The sequence below is a fragment of the Polypterus senegalus genome, chromosome 10, assembly GCF_016835505.1.
Source record: "Polypterus senegalus isolate Bchr_013 chromosome 10, ASM1683550v1, whole genome shotgun sequence".
In the NCBI taxonomy this organism is placed as follows: Eukaryota; Metazoa; Chordata; class Cladistia; order Polypteriformes; family Polypteridae; genus Polypterus; species Polypterus senegalus.
In genome coordinates this window covers 18676637-18698666 of record NC_053163.1, presented here as the reverse complement: position 1 = coordinate 18698666, position 22030 = coordinate 18676637, and the positions used below count along the sequence as shown (strand labels likewise).

The 22030-nt window shown below is 37.2% G+C and overlaps 1 protein-coding gene and 1 pseudogene across 1 annotated transcript in view; one reads left to right on the top strand and one right to left on the bottom strand.

The window, feature by feature from the left end:
- LOC120536401 overlaps positions 1 to 22030 on the bottom strand; it is a 140053-nt gene that overhangs the window by 38439 nt on the left and 79584 nt on the right. The gene's annotated exons all lie outside the window — the stretch shown is intronic.
- On the top strand, positions 2541 to 9954 carry LOC120536877 (annotated as a pseudogene).

Here is a 22030-nt window from a genome sequence, read left to right as displayed (position 1 = left end):
ATTTCCATCTTCGTTTCAATTGTGATCGCTTTCTTTACCTTCTCTTCCTTCCTTAGCAATTATGTTTCTTGCTTGCATGGTCTTAATGAATTATATATATAGATAAATCACTGCACTGACCGAAATAACATCTACAAACACATGTATCTGGGCTCCGACTGACGCTACTAACGCTCTCGGTTGTTTGTTTACAATCGCGCAAGCGGATACACGTGACCACATTCGGGTCGTAACGCAAGATGTTGATCGTAAATCAAAAGAAAATTTTTATTTTAAACTTCCCGATAATTTATCATACATTTTATTAATAAAATCAACAACTAAAACACTTTTTTGAATAAATTCTTTATTTAATTTAAAGTACCGGCATGCAAAGTTACTTCTTCATCTGAAAGATGTAGAAGGAAATCTTTTTATTGGCATGAGAGGATAGCAAATTAACATATAAGCCATAAAAAGTAATTAAAAGCTTCTTAAACATTAGATTAAGCATAAATTAAAATATTAAAGCAAATACGATAGGTCTAGCAAATAGTTAACTAAAAAATCAGTTATATTATTTTATTATTTTTAGGCTTACATTAAAATTTCCAAAGTAAGAAAAGAACAGCTAATTGATACACCGAGACCAGTTTTGGACAGGATAAGAGTTTGAGAACACCTGTGATTCAAGGCTAGGAAGAGATAAAGATGGCTCTGAAACCAGCTGGGTTGGTGAATCAGCAGAAAGACTTTTGCTGTAAGAAGGGTCATGCTGACCTAATGCATTAGGCATTAGCAAAAATATTATAAGAATATATTAGCAATTAACTTTAGTGTGGAAATTAAGACAAATCAAGCATGCCAAGCAATGATTAAATAAAAGCAAATACTATACTTCTTTTTAAAGCTTAAGCTTCAGGTCACTATTGTAAAAAGTTTGGAAGGCTTAAGAGAGAAAATGATGAGAGGAAACCCATATATGGAATTGAAGCCTTGGCCAGGTAGAGAAAATGGGAACAGCATAGAAAAATAACACATTCCATAAGGGGGCCAGTGATAGGAATAGTAAGGAGATAATAAGGGTTCCCATGGAAACTCAAGGTTGGCCGGACAGAAGTAGAAGGGAATGAGAGAAGTTAATGGGAGGAAGCCATCCACCCAGTCTTAGACCAATCAAAATAAGCCGAACAGACACCAAGCGGAACAATGGACAGTAAAACCAGGTGCAGAATGAGCTAATTGAATGAGTCAAAATGATAAGAAATTGTTATAAAAACTTCAATGGCTGTAATGATCGGGGCTCAATCTCACTCGGCCGAATTGGGTTGAGTCCGTGTGGTTGATTTATTGCAATAAAGCCTTAAAACTCTGTCTGTCTATCTCGAGTCCTAATAGCCTTTATTTTTAGGTAAAAAGCCTTCTGATGATGAATTTTTCGCCACGACAGATTGGTGACCCTGACGTGAGGAAATAACAGGTCACCTGCATGAATCCAGCGGCAGGGGCGAGGCTCTACGAAACGGGCACAGTTGGTGGCCACCTGTAAGGTAAGCGATATTTTCGCTAAACTAATTTGTGTGAAGTTTCAGAGAGCATCTGCCCCTCCAACGGAGACAAACAGCATTTGGCCTTTCTAAAACGAACAGGTAGGAATAAAGGATGGGCAGACAGACTTAATGGAATGTGTGGAGACTGTACAGCTTATATGAATGTGTGTGTATGAATGAGAGTGCAGTAAAATAATGCGAATTTGAGTTTTTTGGTATTTAACAGAGAACGCCCTGATCCGGGGGACAGGGGACTGCACGGTGCAGAATTTAGCTCCCTCCGATCCGGGGGACGGAGGCCTGCATTGTAACGGGTGGTGTTGAAATCCTATCAAATACGAGGATTGCCCTAGTAACGGCGAACCCAGAGTATACTAAAGTTGCCGTAACGACGGCTTTCCGAGTATAGATAGGTGTGGAATTCCTGAGCTGGCATCTTTTGCTGTGGCTGTATGTTCTCCAGTGAGACGGGTGAGATGTCGTAAAATTCTGCTTGTCTCGAGAGGGAGCCAATCTTTGGGGAAAGCTAACAGCAGTTCCTTCTGATTGTGCCACAGTAAAGGAGTTAATTCAGGTGCGCTTGGAGACCTATTGTTGCTGCCCTGAATTAGAGAAGGGGATTGGCTAAATAGGCAGAAATTCCTGTTCGGATAAACACTTTCAAGTTCGTATAGAGAGCTGGTGAAAGGGATCCGTGTCAACAGGTGGAGTGAGTGTGCTAGTACAAGGGACAGATAAGGGAATTAGAACTTTATTTTATTTTATGATTTCTCTTTTGGGTAGGTAGGGAGTCACACAAGTGCTATGTACTCAAGTGCTGTGTGAATGGAGCGCTTTTTTAGAAAAAAGCGTCGCGGCAATTGTTGACGCACATACACACTGTAAAAAATTGCCAGGATTTCACAGGTGTTAACTGTAAGTTTTCACAATAAAATACTGTATTCAGAATTTTTGTTGTAATCACAGTAAGATACGCTGTCGTCTGTCAAAAGACAGCAAATTACTGTAAAATTGTATTTGGAGAAGACCCCGTTGCACTGTGGGATATTACATGCTCAGAGAGTGGAAGAAAGTAATAAAATGGCGTTGTAGTGTGCTTGTTACTTATACAAACGGTAATTAACTTAACATTCATTGCCTTTCTCCATTATCATTATAATAATTTCTGTTTTGTATTGTTAGAGAGGAAGTTATGCAGTCATTTTAAGACTTTACCACGGAGTGTATTAGAAAACTTACATACTGCGCGCTTTCAGTTTGTACTTTCTCACATTGTTTGAGTACGTGCAGTTTCGTTTAATTTCAGTTTGTGCATTTCTCAATCTACTTTAAATCATGCCTTTCAATATATATTAATGTTTACAGCTGTAATTAGTGATTTCTTTCATAAAATTTAAGTTCTAGCATTTTCAAACCGTTTCATTTTGTGCATTTTTTTAACTCGTGTCTTATCTTATAGCTTCAGGAAAGCGTTTTCATATTGTTTCAATGTCAGCTTTTTCATGTAGTTTTAGTTCATGTATTTTTAAACAGTTTTAATTTGTGCATTTTGATTAAGTTTATGTGCTTTTGTTTTCAACTGTGATTAAAGATGTTAGCTCAGGAATAGCATAAATATATATATATAAATATAAATAAATTAATTTATGGTAAACTCCACAGGCAAAAGTAATACATGGAAGCAAATGTATTGATTTAAGCACGGTTGATAGAAATTTGACTTCAAATGGTATTTTAATGGATTCTTACTGGTTTAACTTTTTTTTGTAGATACATAGTGTAGTTTTTTTGTGTGTGTGTTAACATTTCCCTTTGGGATCCAAACCATATTGCATTTTCCACATTTTTTAGTTATTGTTAGCTGGTCTGTGTTAGAAAAGGCAGTCTTAGCAAGGTATTTTTGACTCTATTAGCCATTAAATAAAATTGCCTATCAATTCACAATGTTCCATTGTAAATTTAGTAAGTGCCAGTATATCTGTAGTAATGTTACTCAGTTTATTCAACACACAAAGCTGCACAGTAACACTCCCAATTATCATTATCAGTGTGGTGTGCCTACGTGTTCTCGGATGTACCGCAAAGCCAGTGTTCTGAAAACACACATATATAGAGACCATAAGGAAGCAGTTCCTACTCTGCGGCACTACAGGCAGTTCATTACACCTCTAAACTGTGTGGTTCAGTCATGTGAAGTTAAGTGTGACGCTTTGACCTCTTTCATAAAGCATTTAAAATCACACATAAAACAAGGACTGAAAATCAAATGCCCATTCAGAGGTTGTGAGAGCATTTTTACAGTTAAGTCAAGTTTAGCCTCGCATATTTCAAGGAAACATAGAGGCTCAGAGGACCTAGATGATTCAATTCTAGATACATCTGTTCCCATGGATCCCTTTGGTGTTCCTAGTCAGACAGATTCAAATATTTTTGATGAGGATGATTGTGAACCAGAAAGGCCACTGGCTGTGGATGAAACTTTGTTTTTACAAAACATTACACTTCTTTATCTGAAATTACAAGCTAAGGTATTGTTACCAGCAAGTACCATACAGACAATCATTGAGGACTTTCAAAATGCCCATGACATTGGACTTTCACATTTACTTAAGATTCTGATTGAGAAATTGAAGGCACTTGGAATTCCAGAGGCCACTATAAGTGACATAATTGATGAAATGAACAGGGGATCTCCTTAAGATGTATAACAAGGAACTTCTAAGTACAGAACAAAAGAGAAAGACTGTATTTAAAAAGAATTTTAACTATGTTGAGCCCGTACCCTTGTTTCTCGGCACTGATGAAAATGGCAAAGAATGCTTTGCCCAGTATGTACCAATACAAGAGACTTTACTTGCATTGTTCAAAAGCGAGTCTGTAAGAGAACAGTATGCCTTAGCACATTCTCAAGCATCCACTGAAAATGTCTATAAGGATGTTGGAGATGGAGAGGGAGTTCGAAGTAATCCACTATTGAAAATAGAACCTTCTTCTATTGGTTTGATTTTATATCAGGATGCCTTTGAGGTTGTAAACCCACTTGGTTCAGGGAGAAAAAAACATAAAGTTTTAGCTGTATACTTAACCCTGGCTGAAATTTTGCCACATAATAGATCCACTACAGCTCACATGCAACTTGTTCTCTTATGTAGGAGCAGAACTTAAAATACTTTGGAGTGACCAAAATTTTTGAATCTTTGATCAAGGACCTCAAATTTCTAGAAGAGAGAGGGATTTTGATAAGTGATGGCAGATTTGTAAAAGGCACTCTGATTGCCATTTCAGGAGACAACTTGGGATCCCATTGTATTGGAGGTTTTCTGGAAAACTTCAGTCGGGCTGATCGTTTTTGCCGCTACTGTGAAATAGATAAAGCAAAATTTATTAAAGAACCATACTTGTGTGGTGCTGTGAGGACAATACAGTCATATAAATGTCATGTTCAGGGTTTAGACCCTGCTGTATCAGGTATCAAGTGTGACTCTCCTTTTAACCAACTTTCTTATTTCCATGTTTGCCAGCCTGGGCTCCCACCGTGTCTAGCCCATGACTTGTTTGAAGGTATTGTGTCGTATGACCTCGCTTTGTTTGTTGGTCATTTAATACATGAGAAGCACTTCACTTACTTGCAATTAAACAGATGTAAGAACCAATTCAAATATCAGGGAAATGATGGCAATGACAAACCTGCAGATGTTTCCCCTGGTAGTGAACGACTAAATGGACATGCAGTTCAAAATTGGTGTTTTCTTAGATTGTTACCTCTCTTGATAGGTGACAGAATTCAAGATCCCTGTGAAAACGAGGTATGGCAACTCCTTTTACAACTAAGAGAGGTAGTGGAGCTTGTCTGTGCACCAGCTATTGCAGCAGGCCAAGTAGCATATCTCAAAGTCATAATTGAAGAATATCTACACAGTAGGAAAAAGCTTTTCCCTAATCACCCTTTAAGGCCTAAGCATCATTATATGTGCCATTATCCTGAACTTATACTCCACTTTGGTCCACTTATTCGCCTTTGGACATTAAGGTTTGAAAGTAAGCACTCATTTTTCAAAACATGTGCCAGAAAGCTACACAACTTTAAAAATCTGTGCAAAACACTGGCAGAAAGACATCAGCTTCTTCAGGCTTACTTGAGTGCAGGCAGCCTGTTCCCTCCAGTTGTACAGGTACACAGGGGTACACAGTTTTTTGTGAATGATTATAATGACAAAATCAGAGAATCTGTTGCCAGTTATAATTTTGAGTCACAGTCTACAGTGGCAGGCAATGAAGTGACTGTGAAAGGCACAGCATACAGGAAAGGAATGTTTGTTTTGCTTGGAAGTAGAGATGAAGAACTTTATGTTGGGAAGATTATTCTGGTCCTTACTGTCCACGATTCTGCATACTTTGTTACAGAGAAGCATACCTTTGTGAAGTTGAGAGATATAGGTGTCTATTGTAAATTAGGAGTAGTCCAAAAGGATTATGTTTGTATAAAGCAAGATGATTTGCTTGACTACTACCCACTTCCGGCTTATAATGTGTGTGACCTACTGCTAATTGTTCTTCATCATTCTTTTTTAGAAATTGTGTAAGTAGAAAGGATAGATAAATAATGGAGTAGGAAGAGTCTGTGAGGTTCTTTTAAAGAACACATATATGTATATAGGACTTTGTATATATATGTCTTTTAAATAACATCTTTGTATTGTGGTGAAAGTATTATAGAAGGATATGATTCAGAAATTGCCTTTGAAGATTCCAGCACATTTACCTATAAATGAAGAGTTAAATTTTCTAATTCAATTGAAATCAAACTGAGATAGGGATAGTCTGTAGTTTGTGAATGCTTTCACTTCTTGGAGTACTCACTAGTGCCTGAATAAAACATAAAATCATACAGAGATACAATTGTAGCAAATAACGCATTACTGATAATAAACAAATAATCAAGGGTTTTATGAATTAATTGGTTGATATTTGACTGTCTGCTCCCAACTCTCTTTTAGAAAATGAGTCAAGACATAAGGGAAGTGGTGCTATCTATTTTGCCAAGCCTCTCAAATGAATCCTTAACATCTCTTCTTGAACGGTTAGAAGAGCTTGGTGTGGAAAGCAGAGAAGACCTTGCTTTTGTACAAGAGAAGGATCTGGAGAAACACATTAGGCCAATCCAGTGTCGCAAACTGTTAAACAGCATTAAAAATGAAGGTAAATATATATTTTGATAACTGCCATTGGTAAGCTGAACAATTAACACTGAAGTTCAAAGATTATTGAAGGGCGAACTCATTGACCTGAAAAATCATGTCTTTCTCTTACTAGTGTCCTTCATTCTGTTTCTTTTCAGTGGCTACCAATATAATATATTGAACAGGAAGAATGTAATTTATCATAAATTAATTTAGTGTGCTGCTTTTTGTGTTTTTTCCATTGATCTTTTTTGCTATCATCTCTAGGACTTGTAACAGTTCAAAGTGAACTGGATGCTGCTGCCTCTTCATCCCTCTCATCAAGCCCCATGAGCACTCCACTCATCCTATCTTCTAACTCCTCAAGCAGTTCAAACTCCTCTGTTTCTTCGTCCCCACATCCTGGCAGGCCATGGTATGCAGAGTTCAAAGTCAATTGGAATAGGATGCCAGCAGCAATTCAAAAAGCAGTGGCAAATCAAACAAGACCATCACCAGGAGACAGAAAAGATATGGTGAAAGCAGTGGTAGATCAGATGCTTGAACATGATCTTAACCCAACTAGAGCAATGTGTCACAGCGTAGTCCGAGGAATTGTAAGGGAACACCCAAAAAGTTTTTGGATGTTGGAAAAAAAGGAGACATGGTTGGAGAGGGCTGCCACTCTCTTCTTCAGCAAATTAAAACAAGAGTGGAATATAAAAACAGAACAAATACTCTTGCAAGGCGACGCAGAGAGAGAAGGTCCCACACTAATGCAGCAGGGGAGGCAAGAGGCCCTGTAGATCAGTATGGATGTGTGAGGTGGTGTCCTGTAGAACTGCCAGCTGGAGAAACGGAGGCATCATTAGATGACATGAAAATGCAGCTACTTAAAATATTCTCCGAGTTAGGGATGAGTGGAGCAGAGAAAGCTGAACCTCTTATGGAGAAGACCTATATCCACCAGCGCCGATACCTTAATGGAGTGCCTGCACCACACATTGCACAAGTTCAGAAGGAATGGCCTTTCCTTTTCTCTCAAAGATGTCTTTACTCCCACTTTAGGCTTCTAACAGACATATCTATCCTCAGCAAGCTGCAAGAGGCACTGGACAATAAAGGCAGTACAATTATAAAGTTCTGCCAGGAACTAAGCCATCATTCAGGAATTCAGGATGTGCTGTCTAAGTTTGAACCAGAGGTTTCAGTTAAGGCTGCATGTGTCCTTCTCCTCCTGATGGCATACTTTAAGGAGCCCAAGGATGCAATCCTACTTCAAGCAGATGTAAGTAATTGTTTTACAGATAGAAAACTGAGTTTTGCTTACAATAGACCAGGAACCCAACTGGCATTGAAAATGCTTTAGAGTTGAATTTATTTTTTATATTTTTAAAATTAATGCCTTGAAATTTTAGAAAATTAATATGGTATCTTGAGGAGTGCTGGATGTGCTTGATTTTTTATATAGCAGTAAATGTTCAGTATTCTATATGAAGAACTAGTTTGATAGAAACAATAAGATGAATATGATGGCTCAACTCAACCTGACTAAGAGTAAAAAAGGTAGGTGCCAATGCTGGAACTCGGGTAGACAATACAGTATATTAACCTTCATACTTGTATTCATACACTCTTAATCTCCCATGTAGACACACAGTTCTCTGACTACTGAATTTTAGTAAAATACACACCTTGCTAAATCTACTGTAGAATTGTGAATCACTGGGGTCAAGGGATTTTCTTCTGCCATCATTTTACTCTTCAGTAAGGGATATACAGTACACACTGTACTGTACATATATCCAGCATATTTTAAAGTTATGTATTACTGTATTTTACAGACATGTGCCACAGGTGCTGATGTTCAGAGGACAATGATGCTACCAAGCACACCCCGCTTGATTATACAAGGTAATGTTAACAACACATGTAGCTTATAGTGTCAGCAACTTTAGTAGTATGTAAACCTGTATTACCTTCTCATATATGTTTTGAAGGTCTGTGCAGCTGCTCTTTACTTTGCAAAGACCAGAAGAACAGCGTGCAGACCTTTAATAGTTGTAATCTAAGACCCTGTGTTAGCGACCCATTCCTTTCACACTGTTGTTCATTAAGAATTCCACTTCTTTGCATAAGTACGTGATGAATATCTTTTTTATTTCAGATGACATGATGAAGCCTAAAGCCTGGATGTTGTCAATTGAAGGACAAGTGGTCATGGGACCACATCATGATTTTGTCAATGGTATTGCTACAATCTTTGCAAGTTATTACAACTTTAACTTGCAGTATCCTGAAGATGCCTCATCCACATTGGAGTTTATCCAAAGGTAAACTAACACACTGACATTGTAGATAACACTAGCAAGGGTAATAGTGAGACTAGTAAATCACCACAACATTGTTAAAATGGCAGAGAAATTGTGTTTGGCTTTCCTACTTAGGAGGAGTGTTAGGCATCAGTATTCTGTAGAAAGGAACAGCACTTAATGTCTTTTGAAAAACAGTGTGAAATAGCTCAAATAAAACTAATAGCTTCTATATTTTGTTTACAGGTTTTTGGGTATTAACCCAGAGTCGGGCTCAAAATCAAAAAAGAAACACGGACACATCAACCAACAAGTCTGCACACTTTTGAGGAAACTAATTGATTTTGAATGGATGTCAATGTAGACATTTTCAGAAAGGACTCCTAATAATTCAAATTGATTTAAAGTGTTTTAATCCCCTGTTTTGCCTCAGTTTAATTTCTATCTTGCTGTCTTTAAAAATGTTACACTGCTTTATAATTACATTTTGTTTTTTAACATTATCGTTTAAATGTTAAACACTGGAGTTTATATCTTTAATTTAATTTCTTAAAATATACCTTTTAAAAGGGAAATGCTTTCAGAATTATTGATTGCTTTTCACTTGACCCTTTCAGATGTCTGCATATCTGGAAAAAGTAGCACATATTTACAAATAATACACTGTTGACTACTAGACAGCCAATAATAACTGCGGGCACTGAGGTACAGTATGTGCAAGTTGTTTACTACAGAGGATTTTAGATATACAGTACAGTAAAAAATGTGTTTTTGTTTCTTGTACATATACTTACTGTATGTGAGGTTTAGATAATTTTGTTTGTGCAATTTAAAAAAAAAAAAAGTTGAACTGCCTGTTAAGACTTTTATTGAATTTAAAAGTGTATACTTGAGGTATTCTGTGCATTTAACGTTTGAAGAAACACTGCTGAATAAATATGCAAAACACATACAGTAATGTGTTTTGTTTTATTTTTGTTTAACTTTATTAATTTTCAATAATTTAAAGATTATATGTGTTGTAAAGTGACTGATAAAAGTCTAATCCTGACTACAGGGACACTGATGGAAACATTTTGTACAAACATCATACAGAAAACCACAAATGCAAGGAACAAGTGAACAAGTAGTGAGATGGACAAGGGGACTTTAGAGACCTTCAGAACTTAACTTGATGTAAATTTGGGAAAATTTGGTAAATAGGATGGGTGATCAAGGTTGTTTTAATGTCCTTTACAGTATTTAATGTTGTTATTGCACCTGTAAATTTACAGTAAATTACTGGCTACTGAGTTGCATTACTTTTACAGTTAGCATGTAAAAATACAGTAGATTAATGTAAATTGAAAATGGTTAATTATTGTAATTCAACAGCAACATACTGCTACATCACAGTAATTTTCTTGCCCAGTTTACTGTGAAGTCACAGTGTGGTATGGTAATTTTATTGTAATGTACTGTAATATGATACAGTAAAATACTGTAAAAGTAATGCAACTAGTAGCCAGTAATTTACTGTAAATTTACAGTGAAATTTTTTACAGTGCAGGTGCGCAGAATGCTTGGAGCGCTTTAAAAAAGTGACGCGGTGAGTGAAGCACACAGGTGCAGATTGGAGAAGAATGAATGGTACAGAGGTACAAAAACTATTTTAGGGCAAAACAGGGCATTAGGGATTAGTACACTAGGTGCTAAAGAGTGTGACTGAGTATGAATGTGGATTTTTAGGGTGTAACTTTTTATGTGTAAAATAAACTATATTGACTTAGAGAATATAGAAAACACCTGCGTGTGAACTAACTAAAAATAAATTTCACCTGGTGGGAGGAGCAGTAGAGCAGGAGAAAGGGCTATTATTCAGAATTATAATTGTGACTTTATACACTGTTTATAGAAGGGTATAGAGAAAGTATTATTGCGGAAGATATAAGTTGTGAAATAAAGAAGACAGAATAGGATCGAACATTTTTACGTGTGTTCGAAGGAGAATAAAAGAACAGTGCTATAAATAGATAAATATATACGTAAAAGAGGAGAAATAAAAATATTGCAGATTATTGAGGAGAAACAAGAAAAATAGCAGGAGCTGTAGATCGAATTACAGGAAGAGTGCTGTGCAAATACTGGAAGGTTGACACTCAGGAGAAGGATAGTACAAGATTTATTACTGTGGTTGTAAGTGGTGGAAAAGTTAGGCAGCAAAATCTATGGAACAAGAAAGGTCCTGTGTGAAATCAAACCTAATTTAAATAGGAAATCAAAATTAAAATTGGCGATAGGAACCCACGGCTACAGGGAGTTAAAATGAGTGTGAGCGAGTTGCCCGTGGATATATTGGGGCGTAACGACCCCCTCCACAAAGATCTTATTGAAAAATCATCTCAAAAATGGCATACGAGAACAAAACGTTTTCAAAACCGCTGGCCCCGAAAAGGTTCATTTAACCTGGAACTGTGCAAAGAAATGATGAATCACATAAAAAATCATAAAATAGAAGATGTTATCAAACAAAGAGAAAATAAGAGGAGAACCGAACTGAACATAATGCAAATGTTTTTGTGGGAAGCAATGAAAAGAAACATATTAGAAAGAGCGAGTTGGTGCTTTGGAAACGGAGAGATAGGGGGTGGAATCTCATTGACACTACCTTAAGGTGTGTCATATGAGTTTCCCCTGATAGAAGGAAAAGGAAAATTTAAAGAACAAATAACGGTGACAAATACGGGGGGAGAAATAGGAGAAAAGAAAGAAACGGGACAGGAAGAGCATTTGAGTATAGTGGATGAAACTGATTTTGTGACCAAATTAGAAATAACAATGAAAAACAGTAATTAGGATTGAACCATTAAATACCAAAAGCAGCTAGGTGAAGTATAGCCAGACATATATATATATATATTTTAATTGCCCCACCCTCGAATAAGGAATGAATGAGTGAGTGACTGCGTAAGCTCCGTTATTTCTTAGTGGTAATAAAACAAGCCACAACAGCGGAGACAAGTGTGAATGCGAGCGAGCTCCGGACCCAAATAGTGGGTACCGGGAGATACAATAAAGTAATCAAGCATATAACGAGTGTGAGTGAGATTTTATAACCAAAGCATTTCTTCATGGAAGATACATTGAGAAGATTTTTATCAAGACGCTGTCACTGTTAGGAGGTACAGCAAATAAATATATGAAAGCCAAAGTAGTTAATTAAGACGAATATAAATTAAAGATCAGAGAAAGAATATATTACAAAAATATATTCAGAAAAGCATTAACGTAGCTCAAGTGACATAATTTCTTAAAAATAAATTTAATGCCATGATTTAAATACTTGTGGTGGGTTGGCACCCTGCCCAGGATTGGTTCCTGCCTTGTGCCCTGTGTTGGCTGGGATTGGCTCCAGCAGACCCCCGTGACCCTGTATTCGGATTCAGCGGGTTGGAAAATGGATGGATGGATTTAAGTACTTTTAGTTGGCATGGGTTTCCTTCCTTGCAGCAGTAGGATTTCGTAAAATTATCAAGAAAGCATAATTAACGTAAATATAGACAATTAGAAGAAGTGCGAGCATTTGGTAAATTAGAAAAGTACTATATTAAGAATTCGGATATTAAAATGCGAAATTTTGAAAAAGTTAACTCGATTCAAATAGTTGTGCTTCATGTTACTCCCTGTTAAAAACAATTCGAGCTGTATTTACAGTCTGATAAGTAAAGCAGCCGTCAGAAAAATGTAGAAGGATAGCACCAAAAAGAAAATTAAGCGATAGAAAAATGTTTGAGTATATAGATTTGTGTGTAAATAGGTATATCTGTATATATATATATTTGTGGGGGAAAAAATAACAAGCGTTGAAAATAATATCATGCGCGAAAAAAGAAAAGTGCACTGTATTTAACTTCAAAGGTACCTGGCGCTCGCTAATGTCTGTGTGTGTGAATATGTCTGTGCTGAACTTATTCAATGTGTGTGCGTGAGCATTAATTGTTCTCTGTGTCTATGTGTGTGTGTGTAAATATGATTATGCTAAAAATGTGTGAGCGTGCAAGTTGTTTGTTCTGTGGGTGTGCGTGTGTGTTTGGGAGTAAGAAAGCGAAAACATGGAGACTTCTGGGTAATGTAGTTCAATTATGATTTGCTGAAACTGCCTTGTGCATATAAATTTCCAGAGCTCTGAGTAAATATTGGTTGAAATAAATTTGAGTATGTGTAACATTTGATAAAATGAAAAATGCATCCACTTTTAATTATACAAATGTTTATAAAATATGCGAGGCATCTTTCCTTCGGACCCTGGTCAAGTCTTAAGGAAAACTGCACTTTTGATAACTATAACATTCAAGGGAAACAATGTCTTTCAATTTACTTCTGTCCTCTTCTTTTTCTTGTGATGTGTGTATGTGAAATTGTGCTCTATAGGGAATATTACAGTGGAGTGTGTGGTGGTGCAGTGGTTAGCACTTATGCTAAGATTTCGAGTTTATTTGTGATTTGTGTGGAAGCTTACATGTTATTTGTTTTGAGTTAATATTTTCAATGACAGTTTAGTCTTTTTGTTGGGAGTGCCGTTTTGCTGTGGTATCGAACTGCGTGATTTCTCGACAGTTGGATTTGCCCTAATTGACGCAGGAATAGGATCGCCACGGAAGCAATTCCTCATTGTTGCTGAGTCATTTTGCCAATAGAGTCTCCTTGATCTAGAAACCGGCGCCGTTTCGAGCTGAGTAGGATTGTGTTATGTTTCCTAGGGTTAACACCAGCTAACGTCAAGAGAGGCTGGTTTATATTCATTTGTCCTGATTGGTAATGTTAAGTGAGAATGGAACTTTCTCTTCTTCAGAATTCATTTTCTCTTTCCGATTCCTTTGCTGCATTGTTTCCAAATATAGTGTGTAACAATAAATAATAAGTAATAATAAGTAACAAAACTAGGGTAAGGTTGAATGTATTAAAACAATGGTTTGGGTGATTTTATGTATGTTATATAGTGTATTAAAGGGATCCCTATGTGTGCATGTTAAATAAGTTTCAGTGGGTTTGAGAGTATGTGTAAAAATATGTGGTGTTGTTTGCAAGGATGAAATAATTGATATTAATGTGTGTGAGAATGTGAATGTAAATGTTGAAATTAAAAGAGCTCTTAATTCTAAATTAAAAAAAGATATGAACAGGTGGTATAAAAAGTCTCCAGATTAGGCATGATACTATATGAGCACCCCTTTCATTTGAGTACTGGCCAGACTCTGATGAAAGGGAGGATTTTAATTAAAATGAGTAAATTTCAATTGAAGGAGACATTCTTTAAAATAGTAAATGAAGCTGAAGAAAAACAGTGGCTTCCAGTCCAGGTAGTGTTCCATGCTAAAATATGCTAAAAAAAGAGGGAATAAGGGGGGTTAACTAAGAGAAAAACAGCCTGTGCTCTTTGGAGTTAACATTCTGAAAAACGTGTAATAAAACATCTGGAAGATAAAAATGAAAGAATGTGCAAGATCAAGTGACTTTAGCAGTAGGTTATGAGGAAATGAAATCAGTGTATGTAACTGAAGTAGATTTAAAGTATTTTCTTAGTTTCAGATTCTGGGAAAAATTTACCTGATAAAGAAGTGGGTTCTTCATTCTAAATATGGGTAGGAATGTGCAAATTTCTTGGAGGGCCTCATAGTAAATAAATAAAGGCACATTTTGCATTATAGGGCATTCTGATATATTGATTTCTTTCCTCATTTCCTTTGTGTGTAATTTTGACATGTTTACGTGAAATGTACGGGAATACTGGTATCACAACAAAACTAATAGAAGGTTCACTTTTATATTTTTGATGCATTAATGAAAATTTGAATGAGACATTTTAATAATAATAATAATTTTATTAAGATTCTAAAAAACTAAGATCCAAATGTATGTGGTATTTTAATTAAAATAATTACTAATAAAAATAAAGAAAGAAATATTACTTGGGATCCATGTATAGAAACCTTAAGCTTTTTTATAAGGGGTTAGAGATGAAGTCCAAGATTATTTTTTGCTGCTAAATAACCTTTGAAATAATTTAAGGGGCTTTGAGTGGGAAGGGATAAAATATTTTACTTCATTGACCTTATTAATTATATATGGTCCAAATACACTCAAATGTGAACACCTTGTGTAAAAAGAAAAATGTTTTTAGAACTTTGTACATTTGAACAATGCTTTATAATTAGATACATGGGAGAGGAAATGTGGAGCCTAATTATTTTTTTTATATTTAATGTCAAAAAGGAAAAGTAATTAAGAATTTACCCGTCCAGATTGTGGATTTCTTTCTTGACTCTACTTGCTATGCTAACTATGAGATGTTCTCTGGAGGTTGCTGGTATACTTGACGATCATATAAGGGTGGGGTACAATGAACAGTATGACAAATCTATGTATATAATTCACTAAGGCAAGACAACCATGAAAAGCACACCGGAAGGGGCGTGGATTCACTAAGCCGCCGACAAGTGAGACACCTATGGCGCACCCAGGAAGGAGCCACGCCCACCAACTCCAAGCCCATTGGATATGACGACAACTCGCAGGGCCACGCCCACCACGTCGGAGGCGAGGACACAGAAAAAGTGGCGTCATTTATATTCGTCTGTCGTGGAGGCAACATGCAGTGCAGGTCAGGTTAATGTCATGTTCATGTCATGCACCTCCGAGCTACGTTGACTGTTCATAGAGGCATGTTTCTCGCGGAGGTGAATCGCCATATGCAGCGTGTGAAACGGTTTGCGAGGGGTATCTCATGGGATCTTTTAAACAATCCTTTACAACTGAGGTTAAAACACAATGAAGTAAGCAGTCTACGAGTTTTCAGTTACAACGCATGACCGCTTGCACCATAGCAAACTGTTTTACACACTACATACAGCAATTTGCATCAGCAACAAACATGCGTCTTCTTAGATGCTCCTGCAGGAACACGGAAGACTTTTCCTGCCCACCAACACTCCTTTTTCACCGGCCCGCGTCTACCCTCGCTCTCTAGACATTCACACTGCCTGCCCATGTGCCCGGACGCAAAAACTCACCGACCACCCAGTTAGCCCCTTTCGTCTGTGCTAGGAGTCCACATGCACGTCTAAGCCACGTTGACTTTTCATTATTCTTTTCGGTTTCGACACCAACCGCGTCCACCATGAAAAACCATGCGAAGGAACAACGGCCCGCCCACAAACTCTACCCCTCCTCCTACGTGCTCAGGAACGCACCTCAGACCACTGCCCACCAAATCAAACAGCTCATCAAACACATACTCACTCGCTTTGGTCTGTACTGTGGTCCAAACCCAGCTGTGAGCCATGTTGACTATTCTTTTGCCCTCCATGGCTGCCGCTTCAAATGTATTTCATGGAAACCACACTTCTTTCAATGTTATAGAAATTCCTGCTTCAGGTAACTGTTTGTTTCTGTCAGTCGGGTTTTTTTTGGAGAAATTTTATTGACGAAACTGTTGCTCATAGCAAACTGTTTTACACGCTACATACAGCAATTTGCATCCGCGACAAACATGCGTCTTCTTAGATGCTCCTGCACTTTGTACACACACCCCCTCCCCCCGTGGTCGGGTGTCTTGGTGGATTATATATAGAAAGGCAGCCAAAACCACACAGAGCAATGAAAAGTCTACGTGAGTCACAGGTAGGGTTACCACTTTTAATACAAACAAATAAGCGGTCGGCGTCCAAATTCTTAGAGGGACAAGTGGCTTTCAGCCACGTGAGATTGAGCATTAACAGGTCTGTGATGCACTTGTATGTCCGGTACTGCACGCGCGCTACACTGAATGGATCAATGTGTGTCTACCCGGAGTGGGTAAGCCATTGAACCCCATTCGTGATGGAGACCGTGGCTTGCAATTGTTCCCTACGAACGAGAAATTCCCAGTATGTGCGAGTCATACGCTCGCACTGATTACGTTCCTGCCCTTTGTAAACCCACCCCCCGGTCGGGTGACTTGGTGGATTATATATAAAAAAGCACCCAGAACCGCAAAGAACAATGAAAAATCAACGTGGAAACTGACTGAGGCGGTGTTTGGAAAATTAAGTCAACGTGACTCACAGGTGTGTGTGAACTGTACACAGACAAAAGCGACTCAGGTAGGGAGTTGGGGGCGGGCAGTGCGTACTGAACGAGCGCCGTTCAACCCCGTCCTTCACTTTGGAAGGAGAAGGCGCTCCTCCGGTGTTCAGTCACGGACAATTGTATGTTGCTTTGTAGCGTACATTGTTGCAATGTTTCTTTTCTTGGTGGTTTATTAAATTACGGATTTTTCAAATGTTTATTTTTTCCTCTGTGCTTAAAAATCATTTAAAAAGCGGCCTGATTATGTGGGTTGGCTAGTTTATTATAATTAACTGAAGTCTTCTTGATTTTTACACCAACCTCCACGGAGCATGGCTCTTTAACTAATAAATACTCAACCTTCTCTTTGGTTTTGTTTGTTCTCTATCCCTGGACGTATTTATCTTCCCTGTAAGAGAACTATAAAATTTGACTTTTATTATTATATTAATGGGATCAGTTTTAGTTACCCTCTTGCTCCACATCTCCTCTAGTTGTAAAAATAAAAGCAGCAATATTGACACAAGTGTCAATAAGGGGGGAAAGGTTGGTATAATAAGTATTGGTATAAGTATGTTTAATTTTGTTTAAATTTTGAAACCAGTTTAAATTTTGAAGCTATTTTTTAATTATTATGGAACAAATGCAGATACTTTGAATATTATGCCAATATTATTGGGACCAATTTCTTGTAATGACCTATTATTGAGTACATTTCCCTTTGTAATACATTGATTCACTTTATTTTAATAATGACTTGAGACATGTTTTTAATTGAGTGGAAATTGCAACCGCAGCCAAACTGGAAACAGCTATAAAGGAGGACTTGAACTTTGTTGCTTATAAATTTAAACTTTTACTCTGACTGTTTAAAAACAAATTGACTTAGACAAACACAGACTGAATTGAAATGACAGTTTGTTTTACTGCTAGCAATATTTTTAATAGGGGTACCCCCAACGAAACAGATCTGACATCTTATGACATATTGTTTTTTGGATCCATAAGTAGCTACCAATGAAGAATTAATATGCTGACTATTTAAATGAGCGTTTTTAAGTCTTTACATCTGCAGGTGAAAGCTGTTTTTTCCTAGTGCATCATAGATGACAGCATTTGAAGTTGAACCAGAGATTGGGCTGTGATTTAAGGTCTGCAGATAAACTAATCATCTGACTCCAAGGAGAACCCAGCCATACCAGAGAGGGAATCAAGTCGTGAATCAGGCCATCGATCAGCTGACTACTGGACAACGCACTTCGATTCCAGTTCCAGATATCATGGATACCTGCTGCCAAGAGCTCAACTATGCTGGTGATGTTTGAGCCCAAAAGATCATCGTGGATTCCGAATCATAGATGACATCTGCCTACTTGGGTCCTTTTTACCTGGGATATTGGACCCCAACACCTGCTTTAATCCTTATCAGAGAAGAAAATGTGTTATACTTTTACGCTGCAGGACACAATGTTCTTGCTGGAGCCTACTTTGACTGTCCACTTGTTTGACAAATAGCAACATCTTTTAAATTAAAAGTATTTGAGCTATAAAGTTATGAAAGCTATAGAAGGGAAAGCTAATTATTTGTAAGCAAAGCAGAATATAGGGACTCCTAAATAATGTGTTTAATGAATGTTTGCAATAATGGGAATACTACATGATTATTATGAATTCATAGTGGTTAAGAATAGATATTTTTAGATAAATGTTTTGTTATGCCTTCTGATATTTAGTAGGAGATAATAAGTTACCTTTAAGGACCAATGATTTTGTGATCTGTAAAGTTAATCAGAATTGAGTCTAATATAACATAAGTGATCTATTAGAGATTGTTAAGTGATTGTCATTGAAGGGACAATGCACTATTACTAGTTAGGATCAGTCCAGTTTAGATATTCTAGGTTATTGATTGCAGTATTATAGCAAATAATGTAGAGTTTAAAATTTAGGTACATTTATTTAATTGAAAAGAATAATAGTAAGCATATGGGATGACACACAACTAGTATTTTGGGGATAAGGAACACCTACTATAGGTCAGAACATGCATAACTTTTAGAATAGGATAAAACAGTTTAGGCTAACATGTTGATGGTGATGCAGATCAAATGATTAACAACATGGCTTGATGAGTATATATGTTATGGAAATCAGTGAAATGAAGTAATAATTTGGCCCATAGGAGATGGAGTGTCTTATACATACAGTGGTGAATGTGTGGTCTGTGAATTAAAAAGCCCAGATGGTGTCTGAAGATCTCTGTTTTGAAATCCGTAATGAGAAGCTTGGGTATAACCCTTGAAACTGAAATTGAAATGAATGTGACCTCAAAAATGACCCAGTGATTTGCATTTTGGAAGATAGTGCTGACATCTTCCGAAGGGAGGATTGACACCTACTGTCCACAAAATGGCTGCATTAATGTGGTAAAGGTGGCTCAAGATTGAGACCACAGCTGGGTGTATATTTTGGCAATTTTATGAATGAGTGTGTTAAGATGTGAGCATGGTGAGGTGTATAAGGACTTTATCGCTAATTACCATTGTGCACAGTGGTGGCACCCTAAAACTGAGAACTTTTGAGTTATTTAAGATAAATATTTATGCCATCTGTATCACCACCAACAATATTATTTATAGTTCTGATTGTAGATGAACACAAAGAATTAGGTACGTTAAATAGTTATAATGCCATATTTAGGAATTGGGACATACATTATGTGTTTAGTGTAAATCCATCTTAGAAAGGAAAGGTAAAACCAATATAAATAGTATTAGCTTTATTTGAACCTGGAAATCATGGGGATTCATGTTAGTGAAGCAGAAATTACTCTCTTAATGGTATTGTTATATATTTGAATGGTATTACCAGTCTCCTAATTAGTTATTACTAGAGTTGCTGTCAAGCAAGTGTGCATCCAATTTCTTGAACCATGGACATCTTCAGTTACAGATTTTTATTCTCTTCTTGATGACAATGTGGATAATGAAATACCAAACCAGAAGAAACTCCTTGGGTGAAGTGCTAGTAACCGCTCCCCAGGGAGGTGACCCTCTACGGTGCGCAAAGTACCTGGGTTGAAGAAAAAATGATTATTTCACTGGAAGTGTATCTCTCCAAGTGAAGAAAAAACGATTATTATGGACAATTGTTTTATTACTATTATTATTATTTTCTGCTTTAAAATACCACTATTTTGTGACTTCCATGGATTATATGATATTCCTATGATGTTTAAATTTATCTACACCTGTGATTGATTATGCATATTTTTTGACTGTTAGGGTAGGGCCAGGAAGTCTTTTACTCCTCTTAGTTGATTGATGGGGGAGATGTTTGGCTCCTGTGCCACCAGTGGAGGGGTATGGGTGTTGAAGATTGAGAAGAACTGTGAAAGGTCCATATTGGGCTCCAAAGAAGAATTGAATCAACATCCCCTACCTTTCTTTTGGAATCAGGTTAGATGTTGAGGTTTGATTAAACCTCAAAAGGGAGGAATGTAGAAGGAAAATTTTTTATTAGCATAAGAGGATAGCAAATTAACATATAAGAGCCATAAAAAGTAATTAAAAGCTTCTAAAACATTAGATTAAGCATAAATTACAATATTTAAGCAAATAGTTATTAGGCAAAATACTGCCTTAAAAGTTTTATTAAGAAGAAATTTAAATCTTTTTAAACTGAGGAAAAATATACCAATAATTATTTGTTCAGGATCTCTTTGTATACCACATTGTGAGTTCAGCCCTCCGGTTGTAATATGACCAAGCTGTGCGCTGAGCTTACTCTTTATCATGCAACGTACAGTTAGCCATGTGAACAGTAATCTTGTCTCAAATCTCAGAGCTTGGATTGCTGCTGTCATAATCGGTTTGAGTTTCATGGTTTGTTTCAATTACGACAGTATTTGTAGGACTTGTGTTGAAGAGACATTCGATATCCGTCAAGCGCTGTAAGTATACAACCAGTTTCATCGATAACTTCACACCCAGCTTTTGACAGTTTAAACATTCATAAACAACAAAGTGTCCACTACTGAAATCGTCACCTGTGAATCTAAGATGTTAAAGAGGCATTGGCGATTGTCCAAAGGTGTAAAATATTTGGCCATTTCGGTACACTTGAAAGTGACAACCGAACAATTCAGTGGCAGCCATCAACTCACATGCAGATGCATAGGTGAAGGGCTTAAGCATTTCATTCTTATAGTCCTCCTGTGTAGTAAAATTATCTCCTGTACCGTCATCAGTCCACACCTTGAACCTGTCCCAGTCATTCAATACATAAGACACAAAATTCCTCCGGATATCAAGAGTGAGCCTGATATGGCCGTGCAATATGTAACAAAGAGAATGGAAAAGGTAGGTGCCATCTCTGGGCATGGAAACCACTCGGGAAGTGACAGTTCTTTGATCGATGGTGATTACCTCAATAGATATGTTAATGGAGGTATGGTTGGAACGATAAAGGAAATGGGTACCTGAACAATGTAAAGTAAGTCTAAAATACCTACACAATAACTATAATCGTAATAAATGAACAATACAACAGAGGAGAAGCTGTGGATTAAATAAAAAGGCTGTAGCTGTGAATCCCGTGGTGAAGCAAGGAAGGGAATGTAGAGATTGGAGCGACAAACGGCCTTATATAGGCAGGCAGCCAACAACGTGGCAGGCGTTTGGATGGGGGACCCAACGTCGCCTTACACGGTGACCGAGCTGCAGGCTACCCAGACAGCAAATGGACACCGTTCCAGATATGGCCCGGATATACTATAACATCAGGACCAGATCTGGCATACAGACCTGGTCCAGTGTCTTTTTGCACAACGGCCCAATACTGGCCCAATAAAAACCTGCAACTCATGACATAATTTATAGCAATATCACCTAAAGGCCCTGTTGAGTTAAATAGTATTTTCTACATAGAATTTAAGTGTCTAGTA